The sequence below is a fragment of the Balaenoptera physalus genome, assembly GCF_965194825.1.
Source record: "Balaenoptera physalus genome assembly, chromosome: 9".
Lineage (NCBI taxonomy): Eukaryota > Metazoa > Chordata > Mammalia > Artiodactyla > Balaenopteridae > Balaenoptera > Balaenoptera physalus.
The window spans coordinates 22,033,059-22,051,270 of record NC_138888.1 but is presented as its reverse complement, the minus strand read 5'-3'; the positions used below and the strand labels follow the sequence as shown (position 1 = coordinate 22,051,270).

The window sequence follows — 18,212 nt, the reverse complement described above, 5'->3', positions numbered from 1 at the left end:
CCCTTCTGTACTACATAAGATGTTCTTAGGCTAGCTTGGTAGCCAGCGCCTCTGTGATACGAGTGCTGGGAGAGGCCTGGGAAATAATCAAACTGTTATTTACTTAGATTGAATACAGCAACTTTTAAACTACTTCCCTGGGCTTCCCAAGTTGTATCAAAGGATTCTCGATTGTAAAAGTGTTTCCGAAAGTGTTCGATCCTAGGAAATGCTGCTGTGGTTGTCTGTCTCCTGGGTGATCTCACATCAACTTTTTTGTGTCTTTTTTCTCCTCATATCAATCATCCTTTTATCCATTAAATCACTGCAGTGATTCTTGTGTTTCTGATTAGAACATATTTTTACTTATTCTTTCAATCATCTGTCAATGGTATATAATTAACACTCCACAAGCTGCAAGTAACTGCCCAAATACTGTCTAAGCTCACTGAAGATTTTATGCAAAGTTCATGCTCTCTGGTTTATACTTAATTGCTGATGATGGCACTTGGAAAGAACAAAAGAAGGACGACTAAAAATCACTCTATTTTATAATCCTAATTACATACTAAAGGAAATCAGTATTACCATAAATCTAGTATAGACTTATGATATGAAGACCAGTATGACAGCAATAAAATAAATCAACTTGTGAATAAACATATAATTGAAAATATAAATCATAATAATAAACTATGAATTCTTTAGGTTCCTGGTGCTATTTTCAAATGCATCTCTTTTATATCATGAAAGAGAACAAATAAACGTGAGGATAAAAGGATGTTTTGCAGGATAGCATATTTTAGACTTTCTCGTTAACAACTGCCAGAAAAAAATTTTTAAATGTTCCAATTTTTTGCTTTGAAGTATGTTATGAGAGTGAACAAATCCAACTTAATAAAATATATTATCACTTCATTCAATGAAAAGGATTGAGACTTGAATTTTCCCAAGTTAATTCTTTTAAAACTCATTATTTCATTCAGGATTGGTTTCCCTTAGATGTGTAGTGACGAGATGAGAGTAATAGTGAGTTACTGCAGTAATTATTTGGGTCTCCATGTTTCTTGAGATCCCAGTTTGCTACAAGAGGTTCCACATTTTCTTAGACTCTGACTAGTCTTTGATGTAACTTGACTGTGAGAGACTGACTTGTCTCACAAGCTGGCATCTCTAAAAATATACAGGCATCCTAAGTTTTTATTCTTCTCTCATAATATCCAATATTGAGTCTTTCTCCTTCTCAAATGGGCATCTGCCAGTCATTTGTTGTTTTTCCAGAAAACTGGCTCCCAAGAAATGCAGTGACAAAATCATCAGGACGCTCTTCTTTCTCAGGTCACATCCTATTTCATTACACACTGTAGGACTGCACTGTTCCTCTAGAGCCAGAACTTTCCCAGGTCAGAGCCCGGCTCAAAATGAAATACCTGAAGCACAGTCCAATGGAGAGGATAGCTCACTGAGTGAACAGGAAAGTACAGGAATAAAGGGAGAACCGCTTTTTACACACACACATAGATGCACACACACACACACACACACACAAATGAATAAACCTTTCCTGAAAAACCTACCTGCCTACATGCTTCACAATCTGGTTCCAGTAAGACCATTTTTCTACTTCCGTATTTCCAAGCCCCATGATTTTATTTTTCTTACAAATCACCCCCCGAATTATAACTTTCTCTTTATTAAGTGGCCTTCAGCACAAATGACTAGTGCCTTGATCTCTTCAAGACTGGATAACCATACAAAGGACAACACTAAAACAGTCCGAGAACCTACAGGTGGTACACCCCCTCCTCTAGACGACAGCAAGAGGAGGAATCATCACCTCATACCCTTCAGGCTCGGTAAAAGTCAGTGTCTTCGCCAAATGGAAATATATTTATGCAGCACTCAAATGCTTAAGAACACCCTTCCTTTTCCCTCCATCTACATTTAATATTTCAGAATCGGCCCTCGATAAAGTCTAAATAATAGTAAGTGCCCCCATGGCCTATCATCAAGCATGTTATTGGGACATCAGTGCTCCCATATGAACTAAAGTGAGATCAAAAATTAATGAACTGTACAAATTCTTTTATTACGATACCATATTTTTTTATTCTCTCCTAGTTCCTCACAAAATCCTGTGTACTTCCTCAGAGACTAAACGTGTGACTAGAGTTAAACCTAAAATAAGCTACTTTCCATAGTGGTTACAAGGATTCCACAGTCAAAGTGCCCACTCAGAAAATGATAACATATAGTTATTAACTTTCAGTTATTGTCTGATACATCGCTTCTACATACAGTGTCACTTGTTCTATGAAATATGCCCCCATCTAGGTACCCACCTTCTTTCCTATTCATTATGTGGATTAATAAGCAATCTGTGCAGGCAAATTAAAAGAAGAGAGTTTTCTCACGGACACTAAAGACAAGCTAGATCTAAATTAAGAATATTTCTCAAAACTGTGATTAAGACGCAACAAAACCCATGCAGGTACTGTCTAGATAATATGCTTAAAAGTAATACACCTGCATGGAAGTACCTCCCAACATTCTATATCTGCACTTTTAATTAACAGAAAACATAAATTGAAGAAAAGGTTAATTTATATTAAAGTGGTAACCATTTGAGCTACCTTAATATCAGTATGGCATGTCATTTCTATGGCCAAAAAGTGGGAAGTAGAAAAGGTTTGAATAACTGGCACAGGTTTGAATAACTGGTACAGGTGTGAATAACAGTGTGTCCACCAGCAATATATTTGCTTTATTTTTATGATTAAAGTCATTATACTCGAGATTTCTGGGCTCCTGGGACAAAGACAGCAATAATAATATGCTAATTCAAAGCTAATATGTCTCCTATGCAAAATACACATACTTCAAACTATTTGTAAATGCAATAGGATTTTCTGCATAGAAGTTTTCACATACATGTCTTTCATCTGTTTCATTTAACTGTGTTTGTATGGAACTGCCCAAATCGGGGACCAAACTCTCCATGTGTTACAGTACGTATGCCTACCACTACTTACCATTTTAGGTACAAACTCTTTACGCTGAAATACAAGCCCTTAGACAACATACCACAACCTTTCTAACTTTTTCAGCAACATTCACTTAATATGCATTTTGTGCTGCCCTCAAATCAGATGCTTCTCTGAAAACACTCTTGGCAGTTTCCCAGGTTGGTGCCTATCAACATCAAGGCCTATCTAAAGCATCTCCTCCCAGGTAACCTCTCTGGACATCCCCAGCCAAGGGTGATACTTCATATATGCCTCTTAATACTTAACACTTAAGTATTAAGTATTGGTTAATTAATTCATATATGAAGTATTAAGTATATTATACACCTTAATACTTCATATATGCCTCTCTTGTGGTACTTAACCTGCTTCTTTTAATTATGGCTTCTTTTGCATAGTTCTTTTCCTCACTATAGTAAATTGTAAAAGTTTTGATGACGACACACAGGGGCAGAAGAAAGCTTCTGGCAGTGAGGATTATGTTCATTATCTTGATCGTAGTGATAGTCTCACAGGTGTAAACAGTCTGAAACCGTGCCCGATAGGGTTAAGAGAAACTGGTGATTACCAGAAATTCTTGAGCTTGTCTTAAAGAACAGCAGGTAAGGGAACCGCTTGTTAAAAACCCCTCTGCTTACAACCTGCCTTCACTGACCAAGCTCGCCTTAATTATTATTTAAGTTTATTTTATTAAAAAAAAGTTTTGATGATGAGAATAGTGAAACACTCTTCTTTATATTTTATACTCTATTTATATTTTATTTCATATTCCCATATATCTTACACGTACCAGGATCTCCAAAATTATATATGTTAAAATAGGTTTGTATTGTATTATTAGACATTCCTGCTCTGTTCCAGTTGTAAGTCTCAGCAAACATGTCTAGGCCTTTTCTGTAAAACGTTTCTAAACCAGTTGGCAAGAGGATATATTCTGAAGAGTAACTGAACATAAGTAATTCTTTTTGAGGATTCATTAAAAAAAAAATAGCCTGGAGTAAATTTCAGAAATGAATAGCCTGATCCCTAAAGAAATTAATAAAATAAAAATGAAAACTATATAATAAGAGGTCTAGTTGAAGAAGTTAGGGATATTTAGCCTGGAGAAAAGGACACTTACGGTGAACATGATCGCTATCTTTAAATAATGGTAAGATTGTCATGCAAGTTGATGAGCAAACTTGCTCTGGATAGCGGCAGAGGGCTCAACTGCTGATAAATTGAAGTGTCCAAGAGTGCAAAAGGCCTCCCTAAGAAAGGAAGAGGTGTGTAAGCAGAGACCAAATGCAGGCAGCCCTTGGTGATTTGTCCTGAGTGATTTCTACTCGCTCAGTTGGGGATTAAATGATGGTTTTCTCTAATCCTGAAATTCTATGAAAGACTTCACATTGCAAAGTGTCCTGTCACCACTTGGCAAATCAATACATCAGATCCTACCCTTAAGGAAATTAACCAGCATAATTCAAATTAGGCACTTTAAGGGATGCCCTAAATAAGTCATCACTGCAGTACCACACATTGTATCAGAGTGACAGGAAGAGGTAAAATTTCCCACAAAACACTAAACTGATACTGAAGATGCAGCCTGTTCAAAACCAAGATCTGACCTGTCTGGAAAAAAGCACAAGGAGAGGTTCCATTGAATAAGGAAGGAGGCCATTTGCATATTACAAAAGAGTCTCAAAATCCCATTTCCCCATGCCTACCCCTCTCATTGCCTCATTTTTCAGAAATACTTACATGCCAGACATAAGAACAGTAGTTTGATTTACACAATTGTGTGGCATATTATAAAATTTTTTTATGAAACTTAAACCAAAACCAGTTGGCTTAAAGGAGATGACAAATGTTAAATATACTGTTAGACACTGATTGCTTTTACAGCTATAAAAAGGTTACAATAATCACAGCAAGTTTCAAAGCCAGGAAAACTTTGTTATTAATTTCAAAATGTCTTCTATTTGCTTCTCATTGTTCCCATTCTATATAACCCAAAAGAATATAGGAAAAGAAAGACAAATTATCAGGACAATGTCTTCACAATATAAGTTCCTGAGATTATTAGCTAGAATGTAAAATTTTTTCCAGATCAGCTATTAATATCCATCATACCTATTTTCAGACACTATTAGGTTTAACATTAGTAAATTCTCACCAAACATGGACAAAAATCAACTGATGACAGAACGAATTTGGAGTTTATCCATTTAAAAATCTAATCTCCACACAGCATCCCATTATTTGCTATATTCTATACTGTCAGGTGATTTATTTTTAAAGGTCATTTTGAATATTCTCAGCCACTTGGCCCATTTTAAAAGCTAGACTTGATTAAATTTGGGCAACAAGTTCATCGTAAATATTACTGAGGTCATCTGAAGATGTAAACGGATTACAAATTCAAAAACAAATGTCTTTGGATTCCTTTTCTTTTGCTTCACATGGGTATAACTATCTCGAAATTTTTACACGTGTGCATTAGTGACCTACGCAAAATTTAGATGCATCAGGGATGTTACACCAAGCTGTGGAGCTGCTGACCATGATCTTTCTGAAAACAATTACATATGCCTGTAATAAATCGCATCAACAGCAGTCAATTATCTCAAGAACACTCTACTAACCCTTGTCACAAATGTATTGCTGTGCATCAGATTTTTTTTCAACAATTGAATTATTCTCAAAACTTAGTGTTGCTTCACATCCTAAAAATAGTTCCAATTCTCTCCTGTTACCCTGCTCTGTTCCCAGGAGGCAGGGCAGTGCTATAAACAATGCTTCATTTTTTACAGATGAAGAAACAGTGAAATATAACAGAGGTACAGCCACTTGGCCTGAATCATTTTGAAAATCAATAATGAGGCAAGCAGTAAACTAGTGGGGATCAGGGTTTCCCGTCAGCCATTCCGGTGTCCTCTGCACCCCTGGCGTGGGCTCTAATGAGCACACCCACACGACGCGGGCACAAAAGATATTTGAAATCCCCATTTTACCCCCCAAAAATCTCTATTTCTCCCAACATAAACTTGACACACGGCAAATACACTGAATGACAAGAAAATTAATTCAATGTTTCTGACCCTGGATTTTTCCCTTGCTTAGAGAAATGGGGATTATTCAAAATGTAAGCACCAGGAGAAAAAAGAAAAACAAAGTTTGATAATTGTTCCATGGATAATGAGAAGCTGAACTTCCCATGACCTGTCCATAAAGTCTCAGCGCCAGCCATCAGGATTGTCCCATGGGCACTACTGAGTTGCAAAGCCAGATTTCATCACTAGCTTCAAATGAGAGGAAAAGATTCACCCCCAGCCTTCGCTTATTCATTTTTCTTTGCCTCCATGGGGCAAGCGTCTTCAGTGTGGTTCCGATACCCCTCCTCTTACACTGGGTCAGACATCTTTTCTCACCATGTAGACAGCAAGCTTCTTGAGAATTATGACTTTAAGCATTCACCAAATAGCTATTGTGTGCCTACTGCATACCACGCACTGTGTTCACCATACTTTTGTAAAAGTGTAAAACCAGCCTAACCCACTAGAGATTTTATAACAAAAATTATCAGTTAAAAAAATGAAAAACTCATTTAAATAAGATTAAAAATATACATTCCAAATATAATTTGTGGTAATCTCTTCACTTTAACAAGCTTATCAATGCATTTTACAATAATATGTGTCATTTGTTAACCATTTTTTTCCTCCTCCCCATAAAAAAATAGCCAGGACCTGATTCTACAGGTATGAAGAGTGGAAATGCTGACCCGTAAAGAGGAACTTTTTAAAAAAAAAAACTAACGCTATGGGGAATTCCCTGGCGGTCCAGTGGTTAGGACTCCGTGCTCTCACTGCTGAGGGCCCAGGTTCAATTCCTGATAGGGGAACTAAGACCCCACAAGCTGTGCGGCACAGCCAAAGAACAAAAGAACAGAAAAAACTAATGCTATAATATTTAGTCATGTAAAAACAGTACCTCTTCATAAACTACCTTACTAAGAAAAAATATATATATATATAATAAATGGGATATTTTCATTATTGATTTAGTAAGATTTTGCAATGCTTCTAGAACTGTTATTTGGGTTGAGAGACCCAATTAAAAAGTAGAAATTCCTAAAAACACTAGAAAGTAGTACAGTGGCTGAATATGCCATAAAAAGTTTCTAAATTAGTCCACTAGAATGTAAACGTCATGAGGACAGGGAATTTTTTTTTTCACTATTTTGTTCACTGATGAATCCCCAGTGTCTAGAATAGCACTTTTTCCAGAGCAGGTGCTTAATAAGTTTTTGTTGAATTAATAAATGTTTGTTTAAAAGTCAGCAGTCCCATATATACACTACCAAATGTAAAACCGATAGCTAGTGGGAAGCAGGCGCATAGCACAGGGAGATCAGCTAGGTGCTTTGTGACCACCTAGAGGGGTGGAATAGGGAGGGAGGGAGGGAGGGAGGGAGGGAGACACAAGAGGGAAGAGATATGGGGATATATGTATATATATAGCTGATTCACTTTGTTATAAAGCAGAAACTAACACATCATTGTAAAGCAATTATACTCCAATAAAGATGTTTAAAAAAAGAAAAAAACAAAACAATAAAAGTCAGCAGTCCCATGAACACTTTAGCTGGTCTCCTAAGAAAGCCCAAGGCCCCAGGGATAAATACTGATTCTCTGGCTCTTGCAATTTACGTAGAAGTTCAAGTTGGGTAATTCCGGCCCCAAAGGCTATTTTTAGACCAAAAACTCCAGAAGGATGATCCACAGAGAACCAGAGAATTTAGTTCACTTCACTAGTGTAGCACTGGCTGAGCTAAAGGAAGAACACCCCGAACTTTAATTGCTATTTGCATTTGTTAACTATTGAAAAACAAGTGCCTTCTGACTTCATTTCTTAAACCATTTCAATCAAATGTAAGTATTTTATTGTCATTTCTTTTGATCTCACCTTTTCTTAATAATAATCAGAGCTACCAGGTATCAAATGTTTACTGTGTGCTCATTGAGATGGGTATACACATTCTCACAAAAATTTCACAGTGGCCCTTAAACAGATATTATCATCCTCATTTTGTAACCTCGGAAAGGTAACTGACCTTCCTAAATTCCCCCAGCTGGTCATGGAGCTGGAATTCACCCAGCTCTGTCTGACTTCAAACCAGGCTCTTAACCCCTAGGGCTACCTGCATTTCCCACTGGCCGATGTGCATAAACTGTTGTGAAGAACATTGTGCTAAGGGATAAAATGGTTGACGATTTTTTTTAATTTTTGAAATAATTTTGATGTGTAAACAATTGCTTATGCTGTATGGAATGGTGAAAAGACCAAACGTTTTTGGAACCAAATGGCCCTGAGTTCAAATCCTGCTTCACCACCAACTATCAGAGTGTCCTTACAAAAACCACTTAACCTTTCTGAGTCTCAGTTTCCTTAAGGTAACCATGAATATGGCAACAAATCTTCTCGGGTTTGTTACTGGAGAGTGCCTGGTCTGAAGCCTGCACAGAGTACATGCTCTTCAAGCCTAAATTCCTTTCCTTCTAACGGATTTGCTAAATTGGCACTGTGGTGATTTTTTTAAGTGTTTAGTTCATCCTTGTAATACCATAATTACAGAATATAATGACACTGCATTCTCTATAACTACAAAGTAGAATTTATAAACTGATAAAATATGAGTTGGAAGAGGCTTTAGAGGCCATCTGTTCCCATCCTTTCCGTTTCCAAATCAAGTCCAGAGAGTTTAAAACGACCTGTTTCCAAGTTTTGACGGAAAGTTAATTGCAAAGACACAACTAGACCTTACGTCCTCCACCCCCCCCACTCCCACTATACCCCCAGTTTTTGCCTCACATTACACAGGCATGGCAACGCATGTCATTGTCAGACAATTAAGCAGTATAAAATAACCTCAGTTTAATTGCATCCAATTAACAAGCCCAATTAGTGTTTCATATGTACACTATTAAACTAGTTGTCTGGCTTCCAAAAGAAATAAAACATGTTTCAAATGAATGTAGCATTTTAGTGAACAAAGCTGCTTACAATTTAAATTACCTTTCCTATAATCTTCTTTTTATGGAATTAGACTTAATCTCCATTTTAAAAGAACTACTTCCTGCGACTATAAGGATGAGAATTACTATGCTGTATTTTACGTATCAAAATTTTCTTTCTCACTGAATACATATGATTTTCTAAGATTAGTATATGTGCGTGTTCACGTGCACACACGTGCCCATACACATATGCATGCCTACAGATCCCCAAGCAAATACAAATGAGGGTGTGTCTACATTTACCTACTGCCTAGTTTCAAAAGTCCCATCTATTTGTTAAGCTTCTGAAATTAAGTGAATCTGCCACAATGCAAATAATAAGAGCTTTAGTGAGCTCCTGCTTTCTTCTTCAGAGAAAGTGAAACCACCAAATAAATCTTTGTCAAAAAAAACACTGCTTTTCAAATACACTGCACTAGGCTATCTGTCCAGTATTGTCGTGAGTTAGGTACAATTGGGTATCAAATAAAAAGCAGCACTCTAATGAACCATGGAATGAATCATCTATTCATTTCTTCAATATTTACACCTAAAAACACAAATACCTTGCAATTCTAAGTATAACCATTTTTATAAGTTGGCGTTTGATGGTCAACTTTCACTATTATATTTATGAGTATTTTCTGGAGTAAAAAGTTTTGTAGTAGGTTACAATAATAATGCAGTCCTGTAGTTAAAATGTAGTTCAGAATGACAATCTGCCATATCTATTTGGCCATGTTTATCAAAATATTTTAATCACTCTTGTTGCTATTTTATAGGGTGCTTTAAAGATGTCCATTAACAGGATGAAAGAATTCCTATTGTTAGGCAGTAGTATCAATCTACTACTGAGTAGAAGTAAGAGAGTAGTTACTTCTCTTTTGGGCGTTACAGAAATTTTACTGCCTCTTAGCTACCAAGATATCCATCTCACATACCCTTTTGTACAATTATTTATTTGTTTATTTGGCTGCGCCGGGTCTTAGTTGCAGTATCCCCTATACCCTTACAATCTTTCTAAAACATACATATTATAGCATCACTCTTCCGCTCAAAAACCTTAAGTGAAGTCCAGCTTTTTTAGGAGGGCTATACAGCCCCACAGGATCTGGAACCAATATGCCCTCCCAGGCTCACCTTGTTCTTTCCCTCCCGTTACTTTTAACTATTCCCCACGACTCCAGATCAAGTTATGCTGAAGCCCTCCCTTCCCTTTTTGCTCACCGAAATTCTACTCAACTTTCAAAGGCCCCCAATCAAAAAAATCACATCTTCCCATAAAGACTTTCTAATCTTTCTTGTTGGAAAAAAATATGCCTTCATTTATACACTGCTTTCACTTGTTTTTCTGGGGGCTTTTTTGGTTTTTTGGGTTTTTTGGGGTTTTTTTGCTGTAGCTATATGATTCCATTTATTTAACATTATTAATGTGAAGAAATTACAGAGATGGAGAACAAATTAATTATTGTCTAGATTTAGGGATGGTGGGGAGGAAGGAGATAGGTATGATCTACATCCACACCTCCTCAAGGCAGCACAAGGAACATCTTTTGGTTCTGTTTCTTGATTGCAGGGTTAGTTACATGAATCTATGGCTGTGGTAACAAGACACAGGCGTATACACATGCCATATAACAATAGCAATTTCTTTGCTTTGGTATAATACTCTCATTCTGGAAGGCAGCCACCGGGAAAAAACCAAGTGAAGAGTACATAGGACCTGTCTGTAGTATTTTTATAACTTTCTGTGACTCTATAATTAGTTCAAATAAAATCACTAGTAAGTTTTAATAAAGTTTACTTAGAAGCCATATGCCTTCTCTAGACTATAAAATTCTTGCAGTCAGGGATCTTTGGCCTTTTATTCTCTCAGTTACTCATTCTGACCCCCAGTATGACTCCACAGCCCAGGCTTGGGATTACTACATACCCTTTCTGCCACCTAAATAGAATTTTCTATATTATATAAATTTTAAAACAGGGAGCAAATAGTTAAATGATACCACTGACAAAATGGAATATGAGTCCAAGGCTACATAAAGGAATGTTGTATTTCAAGAACCTCGTTTTTTCTATTCTTTGCCTTCATACTCTTCTGTATGTATTACACTGACTCCTCATCATACGGAAAGAAAAAAAATCACATCCAAATTTCTCTAAACTTTCTGATATTTGCAAACATGTAGACAAATTATCTGGGGAATTGACTGTTTCAGTAGCTATTTAGAATCATACGGATCCAGCTCATGCAGGGCTCTAAAGATTAATCGGTTACTTCACACAGTGACCTTGTAGAGACTTTTGAATTTGCAGTTATTCATTAACTGAATCAATGATGCTGGCCAATTTGGTTAACTGGAGCCCCAAATAATTATTTTTTAAAACAAATTATTTATTCCTAAAAAAAATTATCTGCAAATAATTATACAGCTAAACCCCTCAAACTAATGTCAGCACATAAAATCATAACAAATTTCCAGGGGGGTCATTTATGTGGAAGCATTGTGAAAAGACACATGCTATACATAAGCCTCCTCCAGCTTCTAGGCCCTGCCCCCCAAATTCCCTCTCCAACGATCAGTCTCTAACATGGCTAATAGTAGGGTCATCACCTGCCCTGATTTGCCAAGGACAGTCTCCATTTATGCCAAGTTAGATAATGATTCATGTGGTCAACGTGCCCACATGCTCTGGCCTCACCTTGCATTACCTCTCCTGTTATGTGCCCTCCAGCCCCACTGGCTTGCTTTCAACTCCTCAAAACACTGTACATTCCCCAACCTCAGTGCATTTGCATCGTTTCTTCTTTGTACAATATTCTCCCTCTCCCCACCTACCTTTTTCTTCTCTTATTTATCCTGCAGTCTCAGCTCAAACATCACCTCCTCAGAGAGACCTCTTCCTCACTCCCAGACAGGGGCGGTAGACCCCTTGTTATACACTCCTTTACGTTTCTTCCATAGTACGTATAACAAACCTCTTGATTACTATCTGTCAGCCCCACTAGATTACAAGCTCTTTTTCTGGTCTGGGTCATCATTATACCTTTGGTGTCTAGCACAAGGCCTGACCCATAGTAAATACTGGTTGAATGAATGGACGAATAAATTGCATTGATCAAGACAACGAGGGCACCTGTCATAATACTCTGAAGAAAGGGCTAAGATTAGAAGTGAGTGACAAGTCAAAAATGCTGGACGTCCCTGAGTACTTCCTGACCTTACATCCAACCATCTTGTGACCGAAGGGGTAGGTCAAACCCCACCTGCTTTCTGCCCAGAATTGTCATAAGGCACACAAACATCATTTCCATCGTTTCTCTCCAAAGCACTTTCTTCAAATATGTCAAATGGTCAGACTCCAAATTTGTAACTGTTAGGAAATCTAACATTATGGACACTTGTAGGATAGATCACACGTCACAGTTAATACCACACATGATGGGTAACGGGAGTGTATGTTAAGATTAGCAGCGCATTATTTGGCCCAGGACAATGGTGACACAAAATATCAAGCAGTTCTGATTCTATTCGAAATGCAGTGTTTAAGACGGTATAGTCCTATATCTAACTTCATGCTAGTAGCCATGATCCACCTCAGAGAAACCAAAGATTGCACAGACCAAGTAAGCTGTGTCCTCTCTTTGTATATAAAGACCTGGGTGTTGCTTCACGGGAATAGACAAAATGCTGAAATATTTTTTCCAAATTATTTAGAGCCATCTCATAGCTACAAATACTGATTTATAACCTCCTTTTTGTTAGCGTTGCCATAAATAGCATATAGAAAGCAATGCTTTTGACTGTGATCAAATATCAGGAACAAACAGAAAATTACATCACTTACAAAATTTGCTTCAAATAAGCACAATCTTGTTTTCATAAAGTTTTCCCATTTTCCCTCCATCTTCTGTGTTCACCCACAACTTCAAACTTTGAGAAGACTCACTGGAACATTCACTATAGTTTTACTCAAGATTAATGATGGCGGGCTTCCCTGGTGGCGCAGTGGTTGAGAATCTGCCTGCTAATGCAGGCGGCACGGGTTCGAGCCCTGATCTGGGAAGATCCCACATGCCACGGAGCAGCTGGGCCCGTGAGCCACAACTACTGAGCCTGCGCGTCTGGAGCCTGTGCCCCGCAAGGGGAGGGGCCGCGATAGTGAAAGGCCCGCGCACCGCGATGAAGAGTGGCCCCCGCTTGCCGCAACTAGAGAAAGCCCTCGCACGAACCGAAGACCCAACACAGCCAAAAATAAATAAATAAATAAATAAAGTAGCTATTAAAAAAAAAAAAAGATTAATGAAGGCTCTGCCCCTGTGGTTACAGCAAAGCCATACACATGGTCTGAAGTTCCTTATGAAATCTGAAGTCCACTGAGTTGAGTTAGAAAACTGCCTCTGCTCCTTTTTATAATATCACTTAAAAAGGTGCAATACTTACCTACCAAGTTTTAGCCAAAATATGGATTCACAATGAATTCATATATAAATACATTAACCAGAAGCATATCACTGGAATTTTCAGGTGGAGATTTAAATTGCGAACCATTTCTCCACCTACAGGACTACTGCATAGACCTACAGAGAGTTCCACTGATGTTGACTATGAACCAAACATGACAACAGTGTTTATTTGTGATAGACATAGGTGATTAGTTTGATCCACCACCATCTACCCAGTTGATCTTAGCCACCTTCCCCTTATTATAATAGCTACCACATCAGGTATTAAATTATTCCCTGTCTTAATGGATTACACTTTCCACGCCAAATAACATTTTCTATAAGTCTTTAAAGCTACTTTTCGTATGTTGAAGCTTTCTGATTAACTTCAGCTAATTACTGATAACTCAAAAATCTAAAACCAACACAGATAGAGTACACGTTATTTGTCGTTACTACTTGTTGAAATAAGTCCTGCTTCAAAAAACAAAACTGGTAAATTCTTAAAGATTCTTCATTTTAGACTGAATCAGCATAAAAGATTCAGCCTAATTTTTTGAACAGTGACAAAGTGCCAAAAGCTCAAGCAGACACATGTACCATTATTCCACAAGGAACACCTGCATACATGTTGTCTCTCTTTTGGTTTCATAGTAACAAGAACATTTGTAAACACATCTCATGTAAAAGGAGCCTGATCAATTGAAAGATTCTTCTGGCTAATCTTTCAATGTAGTCAAATAGCATGATTTCATTATGTGATAACATATACATAGTAAATTCACTTTTACATTCCATGTTTAAGAGAAATACAGACATGTTTTATCTATTCTAATGGTATTTTTCCAAAGAACTCCACAAGGATCTAACCAGTTAAAAATCACTTATATCTTAATTTGTAATATCATTAGTATATTACCATTCTCAAAATTGTCCCCAAATCAATTTCACATCAGTTTAATCATAAATACCCTTACATAAATAAAAGCAGTCCCTAATAAAGCCACCACATAAAATACAGTCACCATCACAGAAATAGTCGCCAACACGCAGATTTTCTTTTATACCTGACCTATGTTCAAAGCAAGAAATTCAGACAATTTTCAAAAGATTCACCATTGTAATATAACATTTTTCTGTATATAAGAAATATACTGCATTTCAAACCTAGTGGTCAAAAGGGATTATGACACTTGAAGCACACTATCATTAAGGTGATGTTGGTAAATCCCATTCACCTCAAAATGAAAATGCACAGTTTTCATCTGGTACCATGACTTCTTGGTGTTCCACAGGAATTTTGTCTGAATAATGAAAATGATATGCATTTTACTCACGTGGAGGGCACTTCTGTCTTGATAAACTATTTGGCCTATATCCTAAAAATCAAAACCAATCTACTCATTACACAATCTTCTTGGTTAAAATTTTGCTTTGGCACTCTTATAAGGTGAAAAAGCACAGGACATTTGCAAATTCTAATATATATATGTGATATGAATATAATATATATAATATATACCTACACATAATATATATGCAAATATTTTTTAAAACTTGATTTCCTCAAGGACAAATATCACCAAATATTACTGTATCACTAGAGGAAATGTTTCTAATAAAGTTAAACTGCCTTTTTCTAGGAGGACAGATCATTGCAAACTTAATTAAAATGGATCTTATTAATATTTCAAGTAATTTCTGGGCTTGATTATGCACTACAGAAGAAACAACTGTACTGAAGAGAAAAATCAATAGCCCTTGACTAGGGCTCTGAGCATGCTAGAAAAACACAGCTCTCTTGTGACTTACCCAGGTCTAGCCTTTGGGGACGGGGGAGGGTACCAATATTAATTTGGAAGTAGACTGAATTATTTTTAAAATGGCAAAAAAAGGAAGGAGAAAAATCAGTTCAAATTTTCCACTATAATGAAAGTACCGGAAACGGGCCTTTTTATGTTCATTTTAGGCCTCAGTAACTGTGCAGCGAGTAAGGCTTTTGCAATGTCAGTTGCACACTCCGCTTCCTGTGCGAATTCTAAACCATTACAGGTGTCCTAAACCCTCCAGCGAAACCTATCTGTTATCAGGGGATTCCTCCGGTCCCCGCAAAGCCATCCCCACTGCCCCCTACCCCGCATGTATTATTGCCCATCTCCTCCGAGTGTCTTTATTAAGGACCCTCTCTCTTCTCTGCACTCCCGAGGTTAAAGTACCCACTTTTCTTCGGCGTAGCATGTAAAAGCTTTCCCATTAGAGAGGACTAGTTCCTGCAGTCCTTTTTACTTAGATGCTTTCAAGTCAGACAAGAAGAAGAGCCACTTGAAGAAAACCCTCCTTCCCCCCCTTCTTTTCCCCCACTGGAGCCACGTCCCTGAAGGACAACACCGAGGGACACTTCCTGACCTTCTATCCCCTCACCCAGTTTGGGCTTGGAGGGCTGGGGTCGCATTTTCTCGTGTCCTCTGCTGCACTGGATGTGTTATGTAAGAGGGACAGGACACGGGAGGCACATGCGTAAAAAGCGCACCGATCTGTGATAACAGCTGGGCTGGCAGAGCAGATCTGGAGTCTCCCCCACCAAATACGACAGACACCACACACACATCACCACCCCCATCCCCACCCCCACCCCACCCCCGCCCAGCAGTGTTTTCCTGTCTCACCCCTACCAGTACCAGACGCTCAGAATGGAAAGGCGGGGGGAGGGGTGAAGGGAGGTGAGAGAGGAGGAGGAGCAGCGGCAGCACATCTGCTTTGATAGCAGCCGGCAGAGCCGCCGCGGCAGAGAGCCCCTCGTTAACCCCCTTCCTGTGGCTGCACCACGTCATGGAACATTCCCGGAACGGGCCAACGTTCCACCCACTTCAGGGAACAGACATAAAGGCGCAGACCCAGCTCCCCACAGTGCACAGCCCAAACACACATGTCCCTTCCCGGTCCCCGGGCAGACGCACAGAGGAACACGCATGCAAACCGCCCCCACCCGTCTCCGCGCGCCCCCGGCCAGCCCGCCGCGCGGGGAGCCGCTCTGCGGCCGGTGCACCCGCAAGCCGAGGGCGCCTCCGCCTGAACCTTCCATCGAGTCAGTCCCCTCCTTCCTCGCTTCCTTCCTTCTCTCGTTCCTTCCTTCCTTCCTCGCTCGGGAGGAGAAAGGAGTCGCCGAAATGCCAACAGCCGGCTCCTGCGCTGCGCACGCTCGGCCGCAGGCCGGCGGCCCGGCCCTCGCGCCGCCCGGCCGCCCGCCCCCGGCCAGCGCCGCGCGGCCCCCTCCCCCGCTACCTGAAGACTGGCGGCCGGCGGCCGCGGCAGCCGCAGCGGTGGCCCGGCGGTGCACGCCGGTGCACGTCCCTCATTAGTAACCAGGCACATTCCTGCCTCCAGCGCTCCCGCGCCGCCCCTTCCCCCCCCCCCCCAGGACCTTACGCAAAGCAGCGTCCCCTCATCTGCATAGCTCCTCGGCCAGGGTATTCCCCGCATTTCCCAACGCGCCGGACCCCCCTCCCGAGGTCTCCCCCATCCCCGCCCCCTCCGACCCTCACCCTCTGGACGCCCGCCCGAAGCCGGGGGCGCGCGGCGGGAGGGGCCGTGGGGTCCGGCGGAGGCGATTTCGTGTAAAGTGAAACGAGCTCCTAATGCTAAAGGAGACAGGAAAAACACCGCGCCGAGGCCACTTACCGAGCCGAGGAACCTAGATTCCCGCCGCTCCGCTCGCCCGAATGGTCTGTCCGCCCTCCGCGCACCCCAAGGCTGCACCCAGCACCCCAAAGTCGAGACGTGTAGGAATATGGTTAACTGGCCGGGAGACCCTCCAAGTTGCTCCGGGCTCCCGGGAGCTTCAACGTCCAGGACACAACTTGGCCAAGACTTGTGCCACAGTCACCGAAGATGTTCCTGTGGAGACCCTCCTCCGGCGGGGAGAGACAGCGCTCGGCGGCGCCCCGCTCGCCTCCTCTCCACCCCCTCACCTCCAGCCCGCCTCCCGCCGGCCGCCAGCCTCCGGGCCGCGAGCCCCTCGGGCGGCTGTCAGCTCCCGGCCGCCGCCGGGTGACAGGGGCGGGAGGAGGGCGCGACGCGGCGGCCCGAGCCCAAGCGGGCGAGGGGGATCCTCGCAGCAGCAGCGGCGGCCGCTCACCTGGAAAGTCACCGCTGAGAAGAAGGAGGAGGAGGAGGAGGACGGAGAGGAGGAGGAGGAAGAGGAGGGAGAGGAGGAGGGGGAGGAAACCCCCCTGGTGCCCTTGTTCTCGCTGCCGCGGCGGCCGCTCCTCGCCAAGGCTGAGCGTGTCTGGTGGGGGGTGTCTGGTAGCATTTCCTTAAGGACAGAGGGAGGGCGGGCGCGGAGGGAGGGAAGCGATCCCGACCGCCTGCCCAGGCTCCTCTTCCCTTTATTTATTTTTCTGACACGGTACGGAGATGGGCCCGGGGCAGGGGCCACCGGGCTCGGGAGGGAGCCGCGAGGCCCGGGCCGCAGTAGTCTGCGTGCGGGAGCCGCAGCGGCCGCCTCCCCTCCCGGTCTGTGGACGCACCGGGTTATTCCTGGCAGCGCCTCCCCGAACAGAAGTTACTAGGAGGAGTGCGCGGCGAGGGCGGGCGGGGGGAGAGGCGGGGGGAGGGAGGGAGGGAGGAAGAGGGAGAGACTCAGCCAGCGACGTCATCGGATCCCCCAGCGCGTCCCAGGGAGGGAGGCTGAACCAGAAAAACCAGTCTGGAGCCGGCGAACAG

The 18,212-nt window shown here is 41.3% G+C and overlaps 1 protein-coding gene across 9 annotated transcripts in view; it reads right to left on the bottom strand.

Annotated features, from left to right (window-relative positions):
* Positions 1-18,001, bottom strand: part of HIVEP2 (HIVEP zinc finger 2) — a 203,407-nt gene extending 185,406 nt beyond the window's left edge. For 6 of the 9 annotated variants that reach the window (XM_082474357.1, XM_082474355.1, XM_082474363.1 and 3 more), the window contains exon 1: positions 17,169-18,001. The gene's annotated coding sequence lies outside the window, so the exon portion shown is untranslated. Of the gene's footprint in view, positions 1-16,772; positions 16,874-17,168 lie in introns of those variants that run through there. The other 3 variants (XM_082474361.1, XM_082474362.1, XM_082474360.1) reach the window with 3 other exon arrangements.
* Between the last annotated feature and the right edge of the window lie 211 nt (positions 18,002-18,212).